The following is a 26,544-nucleotide window of genomic DNA, read 5'->3' as shown; positions in this document are numbered from 1 at the left end:
GAACATTGGGGTGCAGGTGTCATCCTGAAGTAGATTTCCTTCTGGATACAAGCCCAGGAGTGGGATTCCTGGGTCATATGGTAAGTCTATCCCTAGTCTTTTGAGGAATCTCCACACTGTTTTCCATAGTGGCTGCACCAAACTGCATTCCCACCAGCAGTGTAGGAGGGTTCCCCTTTCTCCACAGCCTCTCCAGCATTTGTCATTTGTGGATTTTTGAATGACGGCCATTCTGACTGGTGTGAGGTGATACCTCATTGTAGTTTTGATTTGCATTTCTCTGATAATTAGTGATATTGAACATTTTTTCATGTGCCTTTTGATCATCTGTATGTCTTCCTTGGAGAATTGCTTGTTTAGGTCTTCTGCCCATTTTTGGATTGGGTTGTTTATTTTTTTCTTATTGAGTCGTATGAGCTGCTTATATATTCTGGAGATCAAGCCTTTGTCGGTTTCACTTGCAAAAATTTTCTCCCATTCCGTAGGTTTTCTTCTTGTTTTATTTCTGGTTTCCTTTGCTCTGCAGAAGCTTGTAAGTTTCATTAGGTCCCATTTGTTTATTCTTGCTTTTATTTCTTCTAGGAGAAAATTTTTGAAATGTATGTCAGATAATGTTTTGCCTATGTTTTCCTCTAGGAGATTTATTATATCTTGTCTTATGTTTAAGTCTTTAATCCATTTTGAGTTGATTTTTGTATATGGTGTAAGGGTGTGTTCTAGCTTCATTGTTTTACATGCTGCTGTCCAGTTTTCCCAACACCATTTGCTGAAGAGACTGTCTTTATTCCATTGTATATTCTTCCCTCCTTTGTCGAAGATTAGTTGACCAAAGGTTTGTGGGTTCATTTCTGGGCTCTCTATTCTGTCCATTGGTCCATATGTCTGTTTTGGTACCAATACCATGCTGTCTTGATGACTGTAGCTCTATAGTATTGTCTGAAGTCTGGGAGGGTTATTCCTCCAGCCTCTTTCTTTCTCTTCAGTAATGCTTTGTCAATTCTAGGTCTTTGATGGTTCCATATAAATTTTATTATGATTTGTTCTAGTTCTGTGAAATATGTCCTGGGTAATTGGATAGGGATTGCATTAAATCTATAGATTGCCTTGGGCAGTGTGACCATTTTAACAATATTGATTCTTCCAATCCAAGAGCATGGAATATCTTTCCATTTTTTAAAGTCTTCTTTAATTTCCTTCATCAATGGTTTATAGTTTTCTGTGTATAATTCTTTCACCTCCTTGGTTAGATTTATTCCCAGATATTTTATTACTTTGGGTACTATTTTAAAGGGGACTGTTTCTTTACTTTCTTTTTCTGTTGATTTATCGTTAGTGTAAAGAAATGCAACTGATTTTTGAACGCTAATTTTGTAACCTGCTACCTTGCTGAATTCTTCAATCAGCTCTAGTAGCTTTTGTGTGGACCTTTTAGGGCTTTCTATATATAGTAACATGTCGTCAGCATATAATGACACTTTTACCTCTTCTTTTCCAATTTGGATCCCTTTTATTTCTCTCTCTTGCCTGATTGCTGTGGCTAGGACTTCCAGGACTATGTTGAATAGGAGTGGTGATAGTGGGCATCCTTGTCTTGTTCCAGATTTTAGTGGGAAGCTTTTGAGTTTTTCACCGTTGAGAACTATGCTAGCTGTAGGTGGAGTCTTTGTAGCCTTAAGACTTAAGAGAAAAGAAAATCAACTACAACCTATTAAAAAAAAAAGTCAGGGTCATAGAGCAAACAGGGAATTACTCATCTATAGGTACCATTTTCTGACAACATGTCTACTTTTTCAAGAGCTGAGGGTGGATCTGTTCCTTCAATATCTGGGGCAAAACTGGCTCTACCACCTCATGATGGTACACAGGGGGAGGCAGTCAAAAAAGATCCCAGTTGGTGCACATGGCCAAGGAACTTGGCCAGCAGCTTCCTATTCTATCCTGCAATATCCTTCTTTGTAGAATCGATAATGTGTGTGTGTTTATGTGTGAGTGTGCACGCGTGTAGAGACAAAGAGGATCAAAGCTGAAGCAAGCTTCTAGAGAGTGCCTATTCTTGCAAGCATCTCACAGTCTAGTCAGGGAAATGAACAAGTAAATTGCAATAATTATAAAACATCGTATGACACTTCACAATGGAAGTGTTGTGTGGGCACCAAGGAAGGAGTGGTTGATGATGTCAGATGAAGGCAGAAAGGCTTCATGGAAGAGGTGATGATAAATTGACTCTTGAAGGATAGGAATTTCCAGATACCTTAGGGGGTCAAGGCCAACTATGCTTTGCTTAGGTGGGCAGTTCTCAGCCTTGAGCACACACGGAGTCACCTGGAGAGTTTATTAAAACATAGATTGCTGTGCCTCACCCCAGAGTTTCTGATTGGAAAGGTCTGATGTGGGACCACGAATTTGCATTTCTACCAAGTTCACAAGTGATGCTGATGCTGAGAACCTGAGGCTTATGTGCAGAGTAAGGAGTGGAAGTGGAGGTAGATGTGCTGGGAAAAGGCAGATGCTGGATCATAAGGAACCCTGGGGTTCACGGAGAGACCATTCACTATCTGGACAGTAAGGACCCATTGACAGCTTTTAAGCCACAGACTGCAATTATCGTATTTGTGTTTTCAGAGGGCAACTCTGGGGAAGGAAAGAGTAGTTATAACAAGGTTCCAGTCAGCCTCTTAGGAAATGAAGTTAGAACAAAAGCCCAGGGGAGTGATAAGAACGTGGAGGATGGATCTGAGGTTACTTCTGTGAAAATGAGAACAAAAGCCTGGTCTCTTGAGCTATCCTCTCTAAGGGGGAAAATAAATCAGCTATCTCCTTTGCCTCCAGAAACTGTTATTCCTTCTCACCCTTTATTAAAATGTGCATGAAGTCTCTTCTGGGAAAGGACACACTGATTTTAGCATCATTTCCTTAACAGCCATAGTTTGTTAATTCTCTTTTCCAGGAAGAAGGGAAATATCCTAATTGAATGAAGTCAGAGGATCCCCAGGGGTCTTTCATATGCCTCTGTTATCCACAAAGCTCTCGGGTAAGGGCACGTGGGGAACAAAAAAGATGGTGTGGGGCTGGGGTGGGGGATCCTGTGTGTTCATAGTTTGGGAAGAAGCCCACCAGAGAAGGCTGGAGGAGGACAGAGCAGTGATGTAGAGAAGGCAAGAGGAGCAGCAGAAATAACAAACGCTGGGGCACCCGAGGATTTCTAGGAAGACTCAGAAATATTTGGTAGGCGACTGAATTTCCTGCAGAACTTGCTACATAAGGGAAATACAAAATTATATTATTTTACAATATTAACCAAAGCCAACATTTACTGATGTTTACAGTCTTAGCCAGAGTTTCCCCATCAGAGCCTGAGGTTCACCAGCTGGTGGTTTATTTGGGAATGGGGCCAGAGGTAGCAGGACTGTGGAAGACAGGAGGGGCTTGGGAGCAGGGGAAGCCAATCCCAGGCTGCAGGGTAGAACTGGCAACTGCCAGGGGCCACTGCTCACTTGATCTCACAGGACCTCCTGAGAAGCTCTAGGAGACACTCCTCAGGACCATCCACCCAGGGAAGAAAGGGCCCGGGATTCCCGCAGTGGTCAAGGGCTGGCCTGCAGGACATTAAATCTCTCACCCTTCTGAGCTGCCTGCACAGGAGCGCCCACTGCAGGCGTCAAAGAGCCCTGGGTAGGAAGTGAGGACAGCAAGGAGCTGTCAGGGTACATTGCACCAAGCGGGCAGGGCTTGGGCAGGACTGGCTACCGTGAGTCACCATCAGAGGCAAGACCGCGAGTATGTTTGGTCCGGAGGCCTCCAGTACGGCCGAGATGGGCCAGTTCCTGGGCTAAGGGTTTTACATGCATTATTTTATTTAAACCATACAACAACACTGTAAGGCAGGCATTGCTATCCCCACGTGGCAGAAGAGGGAATGAGGGGTAGAGGCCCAAGGTGGGACAGATGGGAAGTGGTAGGGTTAGAAACCAAATCAACCTCTTTCTGACTTTAAAGCCTGTGCTTAACCACAATATTAGCCTGTACCCAACATATTCAACTAGATGGTAACTCAAGAAGTTAGTTCAGGAAGCCATATCAACGGTCTTTAAAACACTTATTAATTTTATTTCTATTCTAGAAATCTACCTTAAGGAAACAATCAGAAATGTGTACAAAGAATGTTTATTCCAGCCTTATTTATATTGGAATAGATAGAAAAATAGATAGATAGATAGATATGTGTGTACATATATGTACATATATGTGGTATCATGCAATCATTTAAACTGATGACTATGAAAAATATAATATGGAGAAATACTTGCGATATGGTTAAAAATATAGCTTAAGAACATACAGTATGAGATTAACAACATGTAAAACATAAACACACAGGGGAAAAAAGACTGAAAGGAAAAGACAAAAAGGCTAAAAGGAAAAGGAAAAGTATTAAAGTGGGTGGTAGGAGATAATATTAATTTTAAAACTTTTTTCTTTATACTTAATATTTTAAACGTTCTACAAAAACACATATTACTTGTATACTCAGTGACATTTTTATTTTAGTTTAATAGGCAGTGGGTGACGTGACTGTTACCCACCGGGGGCTCCCCACCAGTGCCCTGGGTCACCTTCCAGCACCAGCTGGGCGGGGTGGCCTGCCCTGCCGTGCACCTCTCACAGCAGCTGCTGTCAGTGCTGTCACTAAGGGTCCTTTGTGGCTAAGAGAAGGGTTTGTGTTCTTCACAAAAAGTCTCCTTCAAACATTCTGCATGAGCCTAGAGCCGTGTCTCTACCCCCGGGCTCCAGAGACATCTCTGCCGTCTCCAGCTGGGCATCACCGCAGCCTGGCCACTACCCTCCGTGTCCACAGTAGGGCTAATGACCCCGGAATGCTTGTGTCTGAGAAGATCTCAACGAGGGGCAGCCCTGCTGCAAGTCTGGCCTGTCAGGATGAGCTCTCTGTCCCGGGAAGGGCTAGAACTGTTTCTCCTGAATTCCCCGAAACCCCAGGTGTTTTCCTGGTGCCTGGAGAAGATAAGGACGTGGGAGGGAAAAGGGCATGGGACCTACACCTTCTCACCCTTCACTAATGACTAGACGTACAGTTGGCCCTCCTTACAGGCAGACTCTGCATCTGCAGATTCAACAAACCATGGATCAAAAGTATTTGGGAAAAAAACTTCCAGAAAGCTCCAAAAAGCAAAACTTGGATGTGCTACACACCAGCAACTATTTAAATAGAATTTACATTGTATTAGGTATTATACGTAATCAGGAGATGATTTAAAGGATACAGAAGGATGTGTGTAGGTTATATGCAAACACTACATCATTTCATATAAGGGACTTGAGCATCCTCAGATTTTGGTATCCAGGGTGGGGCATGGAACCAATACCCTGCAGTAACCTAGGGACGACTATAGTCCAATGTTCACACCCCCGCCAACCCAATTTCCCTTATTCCCAATGGAGAGTCTTCATCGATAGGATTTCTCACTTCTGAATCTGCCAACGAAGTCCCTCCTTTTTTTTTTAGGGATGGAGGTGCCCTTTGCTACATCTGTCTCATCATTGCTGTGTGGCCGTTTCTATCATCATTTTTATCTTGGAGTCTATCCTCTTGACATCCCTCCTAGAAATAATTCCCAGAGACCCAAAACTAGAAGACTGCCATGCTCCGGATGGTCATAGCCCAGGGCCAAAGAGTGACGTTTCCTTAGGCCACATGGTTCCCTCCTGCCCTTTAATAAACAGTCTGAGCAATTCCAGGGAAACAGAGTTGCTTGGCAGGTGCCCAGTAGGGCAGACAAACACGAAAATTCTGGCTCTAGCATGAAGCACACTCTCAGTTCTACTTCACTCCACATTACCAGACATCGAAAGACACCCTGACAAGGGAATCGCTTGGAGGAAACCTTGCTGTATGGCATACTTTAAATAGCATTCCCCTGTCTGGAGAATTGCACCCACTGTGAGGTCCACCTTCCCAAAGGAACCGTGAGATCAATCTACCCAGCATCCCTTGCAATGATGTGATGGCAAGTATTTCTCAATTCCATTACTGTATCACTTGCCAACTTCCATGGTGTAAATCCCCCTACTGTGGCCTACTTCAAGTTACCAACAGTTTAAAAACTGGCCTATAAAGTCCCTGAAACTTAACTGTCACTGCTCAGAGCTGGCTTGAGCCAGCTTCAACATCCCACTAGGCAGACGTGTGACTCATATTCCATAATGAGATGCACCTGCATGAAACTTCAGTTTTGAAGAGAGAAGAGAGAAGTATTAGAAAGCAAGCTCCACAAGTAATCTGTCTTTTTGCAGTGTGGCAGGGGAAGCACCCTGTTTCGGAGTGTGGAAGACACGCTGGTCCTGGTGCCCCATGGTAGCACCTGCAGCATGGGCTGCTATGTCTGCCCCCACAGCAATGGTGACAGGGTCCTCCCTGGAGCAGACCGAGGTGTTTTTGAGCACTGTTCCTGACTTCAGGGCCTCCAAGCCCACCCGGAGGTTCTGTGAACTTCTTTATATTCTTTAATAAATCCCTTTTGCATTTGGATTGAATAGAATGCATTCTCTTATTTGCAAATAAGAGCCCTAGTCGATTCTGCCTGAGGCAGAGATACATAATTGTAAGCAGAATTAAATACTGCTTCCATTAAATCTGTCTATAGAGTTTACGATTTTCCCCCATTGGGGTGAAAATTCAGGTTCATTCAATCCCACTGCTCCCTATTGATAGGAGTGGTGGACAGAAACAACTTCAAAACTGATTACTCTGCAGCTCAAGATGTAGGAAGGGTATGGCTGTATTACCCAATGAAGCACCTAATGAGAGTCCTAAAAAGACCAGGGGAGAGTGAAGGTAATTCCTCCACCTCAGCTGTGCCATGTCTCACATTCACCAGAGAAACTGAAAAATTCCTCTGAAGAGAAACACAGGAACCATGATGATTATCCATTATGTACATTATGATAACCTCTCTCAAATAATTAATTCTTCCAACTTTACTTAATATACTGTTTTAGTACTTTCTGGACCACCCACCTCCAAGTTGCCTGACATATTGGTTAAAATTGGTTAAAATAAAATTATCTCTGCCTTGCCCGACCTCTTTAATCGGAATCTCTAGGGATAAAGATCAGGAGTTTATATTTCCAAATTGTGCTTAAATTTTTGAGAACCTAACTTTTTTTCATTAATATCACAAAAAAGGGCCCTCCCCAAAAACATACGTTAAAAAGTTTAACAGAAAACCCCAGGCATAGAACACAAATTATATGTTTAGACATACAGACATAACATTGTCATGAAACGTTTAATTAAAAAAACTTAACATAGTTTTAGGCCAATAAAATTTTCCAAAATTCTGGAGGATTTGAAGAGAAGGTGAGAGGAACCCTGACCATTTTGCTGGAAGTCACCATCTTCCCTTACTTTCTCTCCACATCCAGAAACCTCCTGTGTCCCTAGGTAGTTCTCTAAAGAGTGCTCTACCCAGGGCGGATTCCAAACTCTGCTGCAGGTACCATGCCTGGAAGATGTGGTGGAGCTTAAAATAGCTAAGCTTCAAAGAGGGCTGTTTACAAGATACCATGCTAAGCACTCCAAATGAATTGTTTCATTTAATCCTTACAACTTTGTGATGCAGGCACAATCATTATTGTCATTTTATAGATGAGGAAAGTAGATGCAAACTGTCCAGGTTCTCAGTGAGTTAGTGGCAGAGGCAGGACACGACCTGCGGGAGTCTAACTCCAGGGTCTACGCTCTTCAGGATGGCACCATACGGACAGAACCGGACAATGGTCAGAGCAAAGACAGAGGAAGGAAATGCGGGCTGCTGCAAGGAAGCTGCCCCCATGTGCATGAGGATCTATCCAAAAATCCCAAGACTCACAGAGCATCTTGGAGAATTTGACAGGGAGGCTGGGTTTTCTCATTAGCCAGTGAGGACCAGTCTCTGACACGTGGATGGCAGCAGCGATTGGGACCTCACCACAGCTTGTGGCCTGAAGAGTCACAAACCATATATGTAAAGTGGTGACAGTTCTTATTACAGAGAATGAACTCTGTCACTGCCATCTGATCCTTTTGTTGTCTTCATTAAAAATGAGCTAAGATAAAAAACGAAGACTGTAAAGCACAGGGAACTACATTCAGTATCTTGTAATAATGTATAATGGAAAGGAATCTGAAAAAGAATACATATATGATTCATATATATATATATATACATGTACAAGCATAACTGAATCACTTTGCTGTACATCTGAAACATACAATATTGTAAATCAACTATATTTCAATTTTTTTTTTATAAAAGCAGCTAAAAAAAACACCTTCCAGGGATTTGCTGGGAAAAGTGGACACAGGGTGCTTGCTGAAGCAGCCCTTTACTCAGTTCTACCTCCTACTCTGTCTTGCATTCCTGGGTTTCATAGGAACTGGAGCCCTCCCCTTGAAGCAGTACAGCATGGACCTAGGCTCAAATCCTAACTCCACCACACAAGATCCAAAACCTTAAGCAAGTTAGCTTGACCTCTCTGAACTTCAATTATGTCATCTGTGGGGGGAAAAAAATAACCTTCTTAACTCACAGGAACGATATGAGGATTAAAAGAAACCAATAATTAACAAAAGTCCTGGCAAAGACTAAATGCTTAATATATAGTAACTACTTGGATTGTCATAAAAGCCCACATCTCTCCCTTCATCACTTATGCATTAATTCCTTTATACCCAGCTCCCTTCAACAGACATTTCTGAGTTCTGCGCTTTTGCTTTGTGGACACACACAGCCAGCAGGACACTGACAGAGGGAGGGTGCAGCTGTGTTATCAGGCCTCTGCTCCCATTCCCTGCAAAAGCCGCATATGAAAGAGCAGGCCAGCCGCTGCAGTTTGCTTTCACAGAGACGCCTGCTAGGGAGCGAGGCCCAGGGATCCAGGAAATCAAGCTATCTCTTCCTCGGTGCTCTTTATCTTTTACTCTCAAAACAGCAAAAGCATGGTTTCTTTTCACACGGGAATAAATGGGATGTAGAAACTTTCTCTTCCCTTTCACAGCTTCCCTCCCATCCCTCTGCCGTCTGTGCACTGGCTGCCTGGCTCTCTGTGTCTCTCCATACTGTGCTATCTCAAGTCTGTCCATAACGGAGAGCAGCAAATCAAGTCCGCATCCCAAAGTCACACCAAAGGGTAAAACAAACTCAGATAAGAGACCGTGCCTATTCTGATGAGTGAGGACTGCCAGTCCCATCAGCTAAGACTGAATGACACCTTTCTAAAGAAATGTTACATGAATTTCATTTTCTGGCTTGCCCCTAGCACCCCTCAGGTTGGCTTTTTTCATGTTTTTTGATGTTTATTCATAGGAATAAATGGATTGTTTGATCTTTCTGGATTTCCCATTCAGTGACTAACCAAGAAAAGAAAAAAAAAAAAGAAATACATACTTTCAAGCCCTCATACCACTGGTTTTGCAACTGCAAAAAGTGATAAGAAAAAAAGCAGACTCTGTTCTTTAACCAACTGTTTGGTTTATCACTTACTATGTCTCATGTACCTAGCTACAGGCCCCCTGCCCTCAAATCTCATGGACTAGAGCAGGGTTTCTCAAACTCATCATTATTGATATTTCGGGAAGGATAATTCTTTGTTGTGGAGAGTCTTCCTGTGCAGTGCAGGATTTGGTATTATCCATAGCCTCTCCTTTCTGGATGCCAGTAGCATCCCCACCCCAGCTGTGCCAACCAAAAGTATTTCCAAACATTGCCAAATGTCCCTTGGGAGACAAAATTTCCCCTGGGTAAGAACCAGTAGACTAAATACACATGAAAACAAATGCAAATAGTGAAATGAAACAGATACCAAAATGAAATGAGATCGTGATGGAAGGCAGAAATGTGTTAAGTGCCACAAAAGGGAAAAACAACTCCACCAGGCAAAATGAGGAAAAAAGAGAAAATGAGGGAAACAGAGGATCAAGCTAGATTTAGAGCTTTTGTTGTCTGAAATAACCCCCTATCTTGAACTCAAACTAGCCTTCTTATACAACTACTATCCTTCGGTCTAGACCCTCTCATTTGATCCTTTGAAGTTAGTAAACGCAAAAACTAGTCGTCTATGCAAGTATTTCCCAGCTCATGTGATACAGTCTGAATTCTCTACTCTGGACTCTGGTCCTCTAGGAGAGAAGCATGGGGCAGAGATCACTGGTTGAGCCTCAGCCATTGCCAGTGAAGAGGAGGGCAAAGAAGACTGCAGCCCCTGGGGAAAAACTTGGGGGAGCACAAATGTATCATCCAGCACTAAGCATAAGCATCCGAATTTACTTTTAAAATGAAAGTCTGGGAAAGGATTTTACCAGCCTGATATATTTTTCTACTGTGCAATAAAATAAAAATGAGCTGTAACAATGGAGTTTTCTGAAATGTCATAAAATTAAGGTACTTCATTCGACACTTAACCAGAAACTCTACGCACACAACCACACTGTTTAGTGGTGTTCCCTTTGCTCTCCTTCCATGTTTTAACCGTTTGCTCCTCTCCAAGTTAAGAAAAATTCCAGCTGAAATAGCAGCCACTCAGACACTCACTGCCGTAGGTCATTCATGCCAGCCAGCCACCCAGGATCACTGTCCCACATGTGCAGAGTTGTATGAATATACAGGAGTCTGTTTAATCTCACTGATCTTAACGCTGATAAATGTACAAAGTGAAAATGAAGGGACTAGAAAGAAGCATTTCCAGAATGGTCAAGTAAGAACTGAAACTTAGCAGGACCTTGCGGGACCTTCCTGGGTACAAACCCTGGGTACCTGCTTCTTGTTTGTAGGAAACTTCAGTCTCCTAGGCCCTCCTTGAGTTCCAAAGAGCAGACTCAAGCAGTTGATGTTTAGAGAAGTGAGAAAATGCAGAAACATAGGAAAAGCAGTCAAGCAAGTAATACTGGTTTGAAAAATAATTCAGGGATAAAACAAAGTCAAAGGCCTCCCAGCTCCTCCTCAAGGGTTGTAGGTAACAATCTAATGCATATCTTTGAGTCATTTTGCAGAAACAAAAACCCCCACCCAGAGGAAGTTGTTGATTACATGCTGATCACAAGCATGTGGACCCCAGACTGGTTGAAACCAGAAGATTAATGATTAAAATTCCCAGAACATCACCCTGTTACCTCACCACCAATCAATCAGAAGAGTGTCCACAAGCTGATTACACACCCAATGGCCCTACTCCTAATGTTGCCTTTAAAAACCCCTGCTAAAGAATATACCAAGGAGTAAAGATGGTCTCTTTAGCAAGCAGTGTTGGGAAAACTGGACAGCTATGCATAAATCAATGAAGTTAGAATACTCCCTCACACCATATACAAAAATAAACTCAAAAGGATTTAAAGACTTAAATAAAAGACAAGACAGTATAAACCTCCTAGAAGAAAACATAGGTATAACATTCTCTGACATAAATCTTAGCAATGTTCTCCTAGGACAATCTACCCAGGGAATAGAAATAAAAGCAAAAATAAACAAAGGGGACATAATTAAACTTATAAGCTTTTGCACAGCAAAGGAAACTATACACAAAACAAAAAGACAACCTAGAGAATGGGAAAAAATCTTTGCAAAAGCTGCAACTGACAATGGCTTAATTTGCAGAATATATAAACAGCAATTTTCATAATATATAAACAGCTCATATAATTTAATAACAAAAAATCAAAGAACCCAATCCAAAAATGGGCAGAAGACCTAAAAAAGCAATTCTCTAATATAGACATACAAATGGCCAATAGGCACATAAAAAATGCTCAATATCACTAATTATCAGAGAAATGCAAATCAAAACTACTATGAGGTATCACTTCACACCAGTCAGAATGGCCATCATTCAAAACTTCACAAACAATAAATGCTGGAGAGGCTGTGGAGAAAAGAGAACCTTTTTATACTGTTGGTAAGATGATTTGGTGCAACCATTATGGAAAACATTATAGAAATTCCTCAAAAGACTAAAAACAGACCTACCATATGATCCATCAATCCCACTCCTGGGAATATATTAGGAGGGAACTCTAATTTGAAAAGATACATGCACCCCAGTGTTCACAGCAGAACAATTTACAATAGCTAAGACATGGAAACAATCAAAATGTCCACTGACAGAAGACTAGATAAAGAAGTTTTGGTATATTTATACAGTGGAATACTATTCAGCCATAAAAAAGAATAAAGCAATGTCATTTGCAGCAACAATGGATGGACCTGGAGAGCATCACTCTAAGTGAAGTAAGCCAGAAAGAGAAAGAAAGATACCATATAATATGACTTACATGTGGAATCTAAAAAAAAAAAAAAGACACAAATGAACTTGTTTACAAAACAGAAACAGATTCACAGACATAGAAAACAAACTTATGGTTACTGGGGGGAAAGGGGGTCAAAAGGGATAAATTGGGAGTTTGAGATTTGCAGATTCTAACTACTATATATAAAATATATAAATAACAAGTTTCTTCTGTATAGCAAAGGGAACTATATTCAATATCTTGTAGTAATGTATAATGAAAAAGAATATGAAAATGAATGTATGCATATGACTGAAACTTGCTGTATATCAGAAATTGACACATTTTTAACTGACTATATTCAAATTTAAGAATGGAAAAAATAAAAAGAAAAAAAGAAAAGAAAAACCCTTGCCTAAAAGCCACTGGAGAGTTCCAGCTCTTTTGAGCATTAGTTGCCCACTCTCCTTGCCTATCTATCTGAAAATAAACAGTGTATTTTCCTTAATCACAACCCAGTGTCAAGAAATTGGCTTTGCTGTGTGTTGGGTGAATGAACCTGAGTTCAGTCAGGTACTAGGACCTCCGAAAACCTATTCCTCCATAAAAGCAATCAGAACACTGGCAAAGAAAAGAGTCAAAATTAACTTTTTCAGAATTCTATGAATTAACTCAAGGCATGCAATGATCCAAGGAGTGTTTATTTAAGAAAAGTGGCTGAATCTCAGTTAAAAATGGCAAGCTTTTTGACATTGGAACTTGTCCTATCACCATTTTGTTTTGAATCAGAAAGTCTGTACCATTATTTGTTGAATAGATGTAGTTCGCTCTGGTTGATTAAGCATCAATCAATTTATAATAAGGCTGAGTATACACAGTAATAACAAAGCAGCAATTTCACCATTCATAAATCCATTTTTGACCACATAAGGTTTTTGCCAATAAGTAAACGGACACAGTAATTGTTCTCATGGCCTACTGGAGTTCATGTAGATCCTAAGAGATGACTTTAATAAGGAGAGACTCTGAGAGCTTTGGGTACATGGCACATATTTAGTGTTGATATGCTACCATTATCACTACCTTCACTATAAAACATGTCCATGAGCTTTTAAATGGGCCTCTGCCACTAAGCTTAGAATTAGAAAATAAGAGTTGCAGGGGAAGCAACAACAGCCTTCACTGTAACTGCCACTCCTGCTGGCATGTAACTCTGCCATCAGAATGAAAAAAGAAAAGTTAAATTGCCTAGAACTGTTAATGAGGGTTTCATGACTTTTCACGCCTTTTTTTCCAATACATTTTTACCAAGAGTATAAGTTCCTTTCACAACATCTCTGACTACATTGGTTGCCATGGTTTTCTAGCTTTCAATACCCCTGGAAACAAACAACCCATTAGATTGATGTCATTGTTAATTTGTCTCTTTGTATAAAACACATAGGTGATTTGTAGCTTGGAAATCAGCACTAGTTATCTCAACTCTCCCTTAGCCAAAAGTTGGCACTAGAATGTTTTAACAATAGATATAATAGCATGACATCTATTTAGAAGACCCCATGAAAAGATAAGTATCATTTTTAATTAGTATGTCAATTTTGCCTGCTTTTAGAGTTGCTAAAGACAGTTTATTAATCATTTATGCATTTTCAGTATTATCTTGTGTGCAAGCCTCCTTTTTTTAGATAGTGCGAAAATACAAATTATCCTAAATTTTCCAAAAAAATCACAAATTCCAAATTGATAGACTCCAAATTTCTTAAAAACATATTTACTTGAAAGTGATATTACAGCTTTACCTTGGTGTTCTTTCTGGAGGTTCTAAACTGTTTTTACTCACAAAACTTCTGACACCAAATATGTGGGGGGTTTTCCCCACACCAACCAATTCTCCAACTTCTCCAAAGCCAATTGGGTGTCTACAATTCAATCCTGACACTACCTACCCAGAGTTCAACAGACCCCACAGGCTAAGAGCTCTGTCCCACAAGACTCCTCCCACTTCAGATGCCAACCACAAGCCCTGGCCTCTCATACTGACTGACCACCTATAAATCTGGGTTCTCATTATGGCCTCCTCAGATTTGATGATTTGCTAGAATGACTCACAGAACTCAGGAAAGGTTTACTTACTATTAGTGGTTTATTCTTAAAAATACAACTCAGAGGGGGAAGGTATAGCTCTAAGTGGTAGAGCACATGCTTAGCATGCACGAGGTCCTGGGTTCGATCCCTAGTACCTCCTCTAAAAAAAAGTAAATAAATAAATAAACCTAATTACCTCCCCTCTCCCAAAAAAATACAACTCAGAAACAGCCAAATGGAGAAGACACATAGGGCAAGTTACAGGGTCAGGAGCACAGAGTTTCCGTACCCTCTCCAGGCAGGCCACCTCCCAGCACTTTTAAGCATTCACTGCCCAGAAGCTCTCCAAACTCCATCTTTAGGAGTTTTTATGGAGGGTTCATTAAGTAAGCATGATTAAATCCTCAGCTATTGATGATTAACTCAATCTCCAGCCCTTCCCAGAGGTCAGAGGCTGAGGATGAAAGTTCCAACCCTCTTAGTCATGCACTGGTCTTTCCAGCAGCCAGCCTCATCCTGGAGCTATCTAGGTGCCCCCAGCCACCAACAATCTCATCAGCATACAAAACATACCCAATCACACCAGAGAGTCCAAGGGTCTTAGAGGCTCTTGTGTCAAGAACTAAGGACTAAGGCCCAATGTTAAAACAAAAGATGCTCCTATCATCTCTATCACTCAGGAAATAACAAGAGAGTTGGGAGCTCTAGAACTGAGGACAAAGGCCAAATACATATTTCTTCCTGTATCAATGTCACAATGGCATATCAATTCTATCAAGCCACGAAGAGAACCAGTCTACATCTGGTGGGTGTGAATCTCCCAATGACCTCAGCCCCATTCAGTTCAGGCCCAAAAGAGAAGTCAGTCTAAAAGAATATAAACAGCTTCATACCCACGAGCAGGAAAGAAAGTTGGTAAAAAGTTTATTATGTCCTAAGGGACCAGGTCCTATTTCCTGTGGAAGTTATCTTAAAAGCTCCTGAATCATGACCATTTTGAAAGATAAATAATAAATGGCCACACTTACGCTAACTAATTCCTGGCCTTATACTTGCCATTTGCTTTTACAACGGTCAGCACATCTGACTGAGCGGACACTGCCCCCAGCCCCAGGCCCACTGTTACAATTAGGGTTAGAGTCAGAGTTCGTAATTTCTGTGTCCATTTCACCTTACTCTGGCAATTTAAATTTACAATCATGTTTGGATTCTGAGTCATTCCCCTAGGAATGGAGTCACCGGACGACAACCTCAGGAGAATGACCAGACCCTCTGAAGTCCCTCCTGGCGCCTAACGAGTCTGATCAGATAAAGAAAGTTGCAGGCTGATGACCCTCCAGACCACCAGATGGCCCCTTGACGCTGGACAGACCAGCCAAGATTCAGGAGGAAGCTTCACCAGAGACTCTTGTTGATCGATATCCCCTTTTACTCTCCAGTTTGTTCACTATATAATCACTAAGCCCCAACCCTAAGACGGGCTCACAGTTTTCAAGGCACTAGTCTGCCAGCAGTCCCCTTTGCCCGGCAAAGGAATAAAGCTGTTTCTTTTCTTCTAAGCTCCAAGATCTGGTTGCTGGGTTATTTGGCTCATCAGGGACAGGGGCCGATCTTTCGGCAACAATATTCTCCTCTGATGTCATGGAGAACTGCTGCCTAAAATTTTGATGCTGGGACTTCCCATCCATCCACTCCTCCCCACCCCCACCATCTCTGGCTCAGCTGAACCTTGGCAGGTGATACTTGCTAGTAGCATAGGGCAGAGGTCCTGTCTTACGCATTCTTGTATTGTCAGCACATACCACAGAGCCCGGGCAGAGGAAGCTCTCACTTATGTTGAAGTAAGTGGAACTGAAATATTTGTTAAATGACTGATGTATGCACAGCCCTACAATTGTAACATCTTGAATGTAGCAAAAGTGAGATATTTAAGAGAGTAGACCAACGTGCCCATCCTAGCCGAAGCCCAGTCAGCCTGACAGAAGAAGGCAGGATAGCAGATCTGAGGAGACTGGCCAAGAACAAGAACTAGGAAGTTCAGGTACACCTGGGCCACTGGCAAGTCCAGGCAGCACTGAAGAGTCAAGGTCACACATTAAGATTCACTGCCTTCCCTACTGGCTGTGGGATGTAGACTTGATTTCCAATGTTTATTCTTTGATTCAGTTTATTCTTTGATTCAACATTCAACAAGCTCACTTACAAAACCCCTATGTGAGAGACACAAGGAAACAGAAGGCTTTCCAGAGCCTGCAGATGCACGTTAGTCATAATATCAAGTCAAGTGGGCATGGTCACAAGAGGGAGATAAATGAAGTTCTACCTGGTAAGAGATCTGTTAATAATCATCTGATTATTACCAGAGAAGCACTTTCTCACCTAATACATATATATCTGCACAGCAGAAAGGAATTATGAAGTGGTCCTCAGACTGGTTCCCCTGCTTACAACACTGGTCTCTCCCGACTCCTCTTTCCTAACTCCACTCATCTTCAGGCCTCAACTTAGAAGTCAGTTCCACCAGAACAACTTCTTTGATCCTTCCAAGGTCCCTACTACATGCTCCCAGACACACATGGCCTCCCTTATTAGAGCACTTACTACACTGTCTCCTAATTATTTGCCTAATTTTCTGTCCCTCTAATTAGATTAAATTCCACGAAGACAGAACTGCACATGGCTGGGTCACCCTTTATCTCTGCTCAGGGTTTGGTGCATGGTAGGCACGCAGTGAACATTTTATATGGATTTCTCAGTTAGTCAACAAGAGCACATTTAAAGGGCCTCAGCAAAAATCAAAGTGGAATAACATGGAGTGGTCAAACTGCTCATCAATCGAATTGGACATGAAAATTAACACAAATTTTCCCCCAAGTATATAATTCAAGGCTATAGGCCCCACCCTCATTCCAGAAAGGGGTTCACTTGTACTAGCAATAAGTCATTGCAGAAACGGAAGCTGCGAGAACATCTGAAACCCCAAATTATCCAACATTTGTTTGTTCCTACAACTAGTTTCCCCATCACCACAGTACCTCTTAACAGAACTACTAATGAAGAGGAGAAATCATGCCCCATCTTTCCTCCCCTCCTGCCTCTGCCTTCTGGGTGCCTTGAGAGCTAGCTGGCAATAGCCAGAAGAAGAATGAAGAATAAAGGGTGTGAATAATCCCTGCGCTTCAACTTTCAGTTGTTACGCACTGTCAGATTCTGACAAATGGGTCAGAGGCGTGCCCAAGGCTTGAACAACTTGGGATGCCTGTTTCCAGGGCTCTGTATTCCCAGTCCTGGACCCCCTACTCAGGAAGCTTCCCCATACAGTCTCTCTACCTAAGAACCAGGCTACCAGAGGAGGCTGGGTTCAACACCCATCAGCATCACTGAGGGTCATACACACCTGGACACTGCTGAATGTGACCCTGAGTAGCCATATTACCACTGGGATGCAAAAAGCAAGCTGCACTGCACTTCTCAATGGAAATGCTCCTGTTTGATCTGTATCTGTACAGACTGCTTTTTCTACAAGCCTGTCACTGTATGTGATGTCTCTATTACATACACAGCCTCTGGCACCATGGACAAGGTTGAATCCCTGCCCAAAATCAAAATGGGCCAAAGCAGATCAAAATACAAAGCAGTGCTTAAGTCGAGGTGGAGAGCAATTCACAGGCACAGACATCTAACTTAACTCTTTCTTTGCTTCTACAGCTAATTTTCAATTGGACTGTAGCAATCTAATTGGATGCCACATCACCACCCTCTCCTCCCTGCTCCTCAAAGCCATTATCACCACCTAGAATCACCAGATTTCTACTACATCACACAATGCTATTCATTGGATTCTAGCAGAGAGGCAATGCAAACACCACAGGGTATCTTCCATTTCCAAACAGAGCCCCGGGAAAGCATTGTTCCACTGTCAGGCACTCCCCACGATCCCCAGGTGGTTCATATGCAACCCAGTTGGAAAGTGGCACTTTGCAGTCTAGAGCAGCTGCTCCACTGAACCTCCCCCCCAGAAGGCTGCCTCAGCTGAAAGCCAATTTTTTATGGCAATGCCCACAGATTAATAAAGCATGTGCAAAGAGACAGTCCTGCAAATAATCAGCCTTCCTATTGCAGGTCTTGGGAAGTCATGCCTGATCCAAGCCCGTCTGCAAACTTGGCTCCTTAACCAGCCCAGGTGCGAGTAAATAAGGTCTTCTGTTATAAAGTTCAAGTGCCTTTCTTAAAGCACAGGTAAAAAACATGGGACAGAGTAACTTGTCCTAGCTCTTACCAGAATGCAAACGTGCTTCTCCCTCTGATCCAGAAAGTATCCATGGAGTGGCCATAAGCTCCCAATTAAAATAAGTCCACAGTAGGAGCAGGGTGAGAACAAGGACAGATGTTAGAGCCTCTTGAATCCGTATTTGAGGAGGCAGGAGAAAAGGACTGATAACAGACCTTGCTGGGATTGATTCTTACAGCTGTTTAAAGAATAATGTGGTTCTTATTACAAAAGTAATCAATGTTCACTGTAGAAATACAGACAAGCATGGCAAGAAAGACAAATTAGCAGTAACCCACTTTGCAAAAGTAAGCACTGTTAAGATTTCAGTGCAGCTCCGCCATTCCACGTCAGTGTGTGTATATTTTTTGTTGAGTACTATTTTGTAACTGACATTTTTACTTATAAAACTGTTATGTAAATATTTGTGTACATTTTTCAAAGGCCACATGTATGAGTACTAAAAAATAGCTGACATTTATTAAGCCAGGAATCTTGCTGCATTAAAGGTAAACTGAGGCACAATAAACATTTTTAAGAGTTGAACAAAAGTCTATTCAAATTCCTCAGCGCCAACCTGAAAGCAGTTAGCAGCGCTCCACTGACAGGAGCTCGGGGAGAAGCAAATAAAGTGCTGAAGCGAAGTAAGAAAATTATTGATTGGCTGAAGCTTACAGCCTAGCTGGCTATCTGTGATTGGTTTCCCTTAGCATTTTGATTTCATAACTTTGAGGCATTTACAGGCTTAGACTTTGATTTGCTTACATATGCACAACGGCACTAGAGCCAGGTCAGCCGAATGGCCCTCTTCTTTAATTAACTCAGCATTCTCTTACTCTTCACAAGGGCTCTCTGAGTTAGATACTATTACATGTCACCCTTTTATAAAAGAGGAAACAGAGATGTAGAGATAAGCTCTGATGCCCCGTCTGCTCCTCCTCCTCCCCTATACCATCCTTGCACCAACAGGGAAGAGACAGCTTCCAGGTGCCTTCTCAATTCTCTGAACATCAGCTAGACCAGACCAGAGACAACAGGTCACCACAAAAGTTGTCCAAGACCATCTCTGCCAGGGCAGAGCAGGTAAGTCTGCCACACAGACCTCGGGCTCCCAACCGCCACCCCCTGACACTTTCCTGCCCTGCTTCCACCCTGGGTTGGACCAGGACTCAGTTTTAATATGAGTTTGGGAGACAAAGCGCACCATTTTCTGTGCAGTGTTCCCTCTGTATCATTTTGAAGCCAGAGTTCATGGCCTTGCCAGGACCAGAAATCACATTCACCATATCTTCCCGTTTGTACCACCTCTAAATAAACAAGTGATTGAATCTTGTTCTATCCTGCTTTTTGTCTCTTGTTTTGAATTATTTTTCACACTGTTTTAGCTACAGCTTGTGTCTTTGTAAGACAGTGTTTGTTCTCCGTTCTTCTCTTGTTCCCTTTGTTCAATGCACCTCTCCCACACCCCATCCAGGTCTCCTCCACTAACTCGTGGGTTCTGGGCTTCGCTTTCTGTAGATATCACTCTGGTAGAGAAGCTTTCCTTCCTTTTCCCCTGGGTGTAGCATAATCATTCAAGGCTTCTCCTGGCACATGAAAGAGCCAATGGCACCAAAATTGACAAATCCCAGCTTCATATAATAAAGAGACAGAAACCATGTCATCCCATACCTAGCTGCTGCCACACACAAGCACTTTGCGTTCCTCTGCACTCTTCCTTGGTGATTTCCAGCTCCCACAGTTCCTCACACAACCAAAACCTCCATGATGTTGCTAATGCTACAGGTACCATCTGGAGGCAGCTCTCTTAGCTTTCTGACAAAGGCCGAGGTGTTCCGGAGACATTTCACTGCAATCCAACCTGCTACCTAGAAACCAGGCTGCTTAATATCACTTGTCACCAATAACTCAGGGTTACGAGTCAGAATACTGCAAGCAGCTTAGGGTGAGGTAGGGGAGGGGAGCAGTCTGAAATGCGATTCATTTTGCTTCTGGGCTGGCTCTCCGGTAAGACTTTAAGGAAGCATTTGTTTTTCAGTCTGATTATATTCCCATATCCCTCCAGTGTCTCCAGCACCTCCTTTTCCTTCTCTGTGCCCTGCTGACCCCCTAGTTTGCACACAGACACACAGACACACACACACACACACAGGCTCTTACGCATACACACACACATGAAAATAGACACCCAAGATTCCAAGGTTTTTGAAACATACTCACTGATAGGAATTAAGTGTTGATTATAACAAGTCTTTCTGTGTATTTCTTTTTCATTTTTACTGTAATAGAAAATAAAGAAGAGAATTAAAGATAGGTGGCACATATCATGAGGACAAATCCCTACATATCTGCTGAGACCTGACCATTGAACATCTCCTCAGAGGACTGGGCAGGGCAGCCCCGATGAGACTGGTCCCCACAGGGTGGCTGCTTTAGGGTCCCAAGTTGTTGGCAGCACCACCTGAAAACGATGAATGAACCCAGACTTCGTGCTGTGGCTACCCGCTGGGTGTGCTTTCTAGAAGCAGAGCCAATCCTGACCCATCCTCTAAGGGTAACACTGGAGAGCTATTGCACAGACACTGGTGTTGCACTCAGGAGTAAAGGGGCTCCCGTTTGAACAGCGTAAGATCAACAGCGTGTGGCTGCTTTATCTCAACTCAGTCTCTCACTGGAAGCTAAATGACAGGGGTGCAACTCTGCTTTGCACTGAGCTAGGAAAGAGCTGGTGAGATTTTCTCAGGGATGACAGAAACATGCAAAAACATGTCAGGATACACATATCTTACTTAATACTGAGTGCACAGGATTAAGACAAAAGTCTACGAGAAAATGAGAAGAATCATTGATGTGGGATGATCTCAAGCAAGTAGGAGTGAGAATCAAGGTTTTAAATAGCTGCCAACAGCTATAAAAATAAGCGAACTGTATATTCTTCTGACTGGAGGTTTCCTAAAACAGCAGAGATAGAAATATTCCTAAAATCCTAATGCAGAGAAAGTCACTCAAATACATACTTCTTAAGGTAATCGATGCATTAAGAGGAAGCATTTGCAGACGAAAAGCCACATAATACACAGAGGTTGCATCCTGACAGGATAGTTGTTAAAAGAATCCATTTGTGGATTTCAATATTCAGGGTCAGTAATTTCTCAGAAAAAAAGGTTAATGGAAACAAAACAGAATTCAGAGCACATTCTCCCAACCAGCATGCAGAAATATAAGCAAAAATACACCCTTAGCATATTGTCAGGCTATAGAATGCAAAATTGTTGCAACATTCTATTTAGTAGAATTTGCCATCAATACAATGGAGAACAGAGGGAGGCTAGATGTTCGTGGACATTTGTGTGATTGGGCAGGGGGACTAAATGACCTCTGGTCACTTCTAGCCTGAGGCTGCAATGATTCAATATCTGAAAGCAGAGAGGATGGATGGGAATAAACCAAGTGGTGACTAGATGGACCAGAAGAAATTTTCTCAAATCAGCTTCCAGTCCCAGAAGCTGCTCTGAAAATATCAGAAATATGTCACAGACTCAGAGGAATTACAGTAAGTTGACCGAGAATGAAGCAATAAAAGCTAATGGCTGTGGTCTAATCTTCCTTCCTGGAAAGAGGAAAATCTGAAATGGGCAGCAATGTGTTAAAAAGGTTGGGACAGTGGGAGTCTTATCTGGGTTTCAGGGTCTAGAGCAGCAATATCCTTTGGAACATCACAGCCAGAGCAAGAGAAGGATCAAGCTAAGGAAGATGTCAAGAGAGAGTCCAGAAACTCAAACAGGACCCAGGAACTTCGTACAAGAGGTTTGGAACCGGATGAATGAGCAAACGTGAGGCTGAAGGGAATCCTTCTGGAAGGGGATGTCAAAGCTATCCCAGTTCAAATGACTTTTGAAAAATACACCACTGCATGTAAAAGACCACAAAGATAACCACACAAGTCAGACACAGCAAGTACCGTGTGTCCTTTGCCTGAGGGTGGTGCATGGTCCAGGCTGGTCATGAATGGCTTTTATCAAGGCCTCACTCCCTCGACTCAGGGCTAGTGTTGTGCAAGTAACATGTTATTTACTCTTCACAGCAACTCTCCATCCTTATCAAACCTCTTAGTTAGAGAAATAGTATTTATGGAGGATTGGTAGATTGTAAATTGTATACGTCAATTAAACTAGACAATGAGGGAGCTATATAATACAAGGAATGTCCAGGGTTACATGATGCTTTCCCACCCTTCTCTACCTCCAACTCTAACTGAACAGCACTGTGGTAAACTCACCAGCTGACACTGAATGAAGCAGTCATGTGAGAAGTATCATTGTGCTTAATGTAAGAACAATACCTATTACATTACACAGTATCCTCTTCGTGAGTCCCCAGGGGACATAATTCCTGATCTTGGTGCCATTATAACTAAGAATTATTATGGCTCTCCTAACACTTGGCATGTGTTTATGTTGTAGGCACTAGATTATGCAACTGATCCTGTTTCCCTACTAGCACTGGCTGCTAGGAAGCTCCAGGCCAGATTTGTGACCCAACTCAAGACATGCTATTACCCTAACGTCACTCCATTCTTCCTTGATTCACTTTTGAAATTTAGTTATGTTTTATCTTTTTTATCCTACAAAATTTTGTACATTGTCTGAAATCCATTTTGTACAAGATCAGGTATAAACACATACATACATACATTTATATGTACAGATCTAAAAGTGCTACAGCCAAATTATAAAAATGGTGCAGGTACTAAGGGTTTCTTTCATGTAGATATAATTGAAATTAGTGAAACTCCTGTCCTCTGTTAAAATTATGTCTTATTAAAATTTATAAGTAACCCACTTTTCCTGTTTCACATTTTTATTGAGGAAATCCATTTTCACCTTCCCAGAAACCTGTATTTCTTTAGTCCTGGAGGAACCAAGCATTCTAATTTATATGGAACAACTTCTCCATCTATTGGCACAATTTAACATTGGAAATAGTGTCTCGAAATCAAATGTTCCTTTCTTATCCTATGGAAATTTCCCCCCATTAAGAATCTCAAAAAGCTGCCACTGTCAATAATTAAAGGCATCTCCTCTGTTTTAAGCTCTTTGCCTTTAGGAGCTAATAAACTCATGGAAATTAAATTTATGGCACTATCACTGGGCTGAGAGGCTTCCTGGATCACAATCCCTATCTCCTAAAGGAAGTCAAGCTAAATTTTCCAGAATAAGATATAAAAGAATGAAGAAGTATTATGTATAGACTTAATCTAAACCAACTTAGGATGTGATAATTATTTTTAAATCATATTTAAAGGCTGAGTGAAATACTGGACATGACAACATTTCAATCCTCATTTGTTTGTTTGTTAGTTTTTCTCTTGCAGAAGCAGGTAATTAGGTTTATTTATTTTTTAGTGGAGGTACTGCGGATTGAACCCAGGACCTCATGCATGCTGAGCACGCACCCTACCACTGAGCTATACCCTACCAGCCCCCATCATTTGTTACACCTTGTAAGTGACAAAACACATGGACATCCAAAAGGGTCAGTGAATTTTATAAGTATGTATTATAAACTACTACTGAATATTGAGACAGAATCAGTCTTACCATTCCTCACCCACCAACAAATCTCCAACTTCAAATAAGTCATTCCCTGAAGCTAACAAAGCAATCCCACTTTCTCATAAATAAAATACATCATCCTTAAATTTTTTAAACATAAGATGTTTTCAAAACGCCTGTGATGTTGCAATCTCTATATGACTATATAGCTACACTGAATTTATTTGTAGGTACATCTCTTGTATTATTACTCTGTAGATCTGAGCTTAAAAGCCAACCCTTCCACTTATACAAAGTGTGCAGCCTTGAGCAAGTTACTTTACCTTTGGAACCTTCTTTCCTCATGTATACATGAAAATAATACTAATTACCTCGTATGACTATTGTGAGGATTTAATAAAATATTTTTGAAATACCTAGAACTCAGTAAAAATACAATAAATAGTAGATTTTAGTAATAGTTATAATTGTTGTAGGGGGAAAAAAAAAGCTTTGTTAGGTTTTCCCCATCAGTCCCTTCACCTCTCAATCCTTCAGAAATTTAATCTCTGGCCTGAAGAAAGAATTTAAGAGGACCTAAAAGCAGAAACGTTCATAAACAACAAGAAATAAGAGACTTAATGAAACCTCTGAAATTTCAGACAGAAAGAAGCAAATGGGATCAAAAGAAAAAATAATAAGGATTCGAACAGAAGTCAATGAAATTGAAAATAGTAAGTCAATAGAGAAAATCAACAAAACGCAAAGCTGGTCCTCTGAAAAAAAAATCAATACAATTTTGATAAGCTTCTAACCAGACTAACTAGGCCACAAAGAGAGAAGACATAAATTACTAATATCAGAAATGAAAGAGGGGACGTCACTATAGCTCTCATGGACACTGAAAACATAATAAAGGAATACTATGAACCTCTATGTCCACAAATTTGATAACCTACATGACACAAACCAATTCCGCGAATGACACTATCTGCCAAAACTCACAGAAAAAGAAGTAGACAACCTGAACATGCGTACAAAGGAAAGTAAACACATAATTAATAACCTTCCAAAACAGAAAGCGTAAGACTCAGATGCGTTCACTGGTGAATTCCACTGAACACTTAAGGAAGAAATTTTCCCAATTGTCTACAATCTCTTTCACAAGATAAAAGCAGAGGAAATACTTCCTAACTCATTCTACAAGGCCAGCATTATTCTAATACCAAAACCAGACAAAGACATTCAAGAAAACTACAGATCAATATCTCTCATGAACATAGATGCAAAAATCCTCAACAAAATATTAGCAAAAGAAACACAACAATGCATTAAAGAAAAAGAAGTGGTACACCACAACCAAGTGAGATCTACCCCAGGTATGCACAGCTGGTTCAGCAATTGAAAATCAGTTAATGCAACCCATCACATCAACAGACTAAAGAAGAAAAATCACATGAGCATATCAACATATGAAAACAAAGCATTTTCTCATAAAGCAAAGTCCAACACTCATTCAGGATAAAAACTCTTAGCAAATAAGGAACAGACGGGAACTTCCTCAAGTTGATAAAGAGTATCTACAGAAAAGCCTATGGCTAACCTAAAACTTAATAATGAAAAACTCTAAGATTCCCCCCTAAGATTAGGAACAAGGTAAGGATGTCCGTCCTCCACTGCTTTTAACATCTTATTGGAAGTTTTAGCTAATTCAATAAGACAAGGAAAGGAAATAAAAGGCATACAGATTGGGAAGGAAGAAGTAAAACTCTTTGTTTGCTGAAGACAGGACTGTCTATGCAGAAAACCCAAAAGAACCAACAACAACAAAAAAATTTCTAAAACTAATAAGCCATAAGCAAAGTTGCAGGAAACAAAACTAAAATATAGAAGTCAATCAATTCCCTATATACCCGCAATGAACAAGTGGAATTTGAAATTTAAAACAAATTACTATTTACATTAACACCCCAAAAAATGACGTGTCTAGGTTTAAATCTAACAAAATATGAAAAGTGATGAAAGAAATTAAAGAAGAATGAAATAAATGGAGACATATTCCATGTTCATGGATAGTAAGATTCAATATTGTCAAAATGTCAATCTTTCCCAACTTGATCTATAGATTCAACACATTCCCAGTCAAAATCTTAGCAAGATATTTTGTGGCTATCAACAAGCTGATTTTAAAGTTAATACAGAGGGACAAAAGACTCAAAATAGCCAATTCAGTATTAAAGGACTGACTACTTGAATACTTGACTTCAAGACTTGCTATGAAACTACAGTAATCAAGACAGTATGGTAGTAGTGAAAGAATAGACAAACAGATCAATGGAACAGAACAGAGAACCCAGAAATAGACCCATATAAATATATTC

At 41.2% G+C, this 26,544-nt stretch overlaps 1 long non-coding RNA gene across 1 annotated transcript in view; it reads right to left on the bottom strand.

The window, feature by feature from the left end:
* Positions 1-567: 567 nt before the first annotated feature.
* The window catches only part of LOC140695985 (uncharacterized), a 40,245-nt gene continuing 14,268 nt past the window's right edge, over positions 568-26,544 (bottom strand). Inside the window, exon 3 of the long non-coding RNA XR_012071880.1 lies at positions 568-1,677. This is a non-coding gene — a long non-coding RNA (uncharacterized lncRNA). The remainder of the gene's footprint in view (positions 1,678-26,544) is intronic.

This window comes from Vicugna pacos, chromosome 4 (genome assembly GCF_048564905.1).
Source record: "Vicugna pacos chromosome 4, VicPac4, whole genome shotgun sequence".
NCBI lineage: Eukaryota > Metazoa > Chordata > Mammalia > Artiodactyla > Camelidae > Vicugna > Vicugna pacos.
Note: the sequence above shows the minus strand (reverse complement) of the source record. Positions and strands in the feature narration are given on the sequence as shown.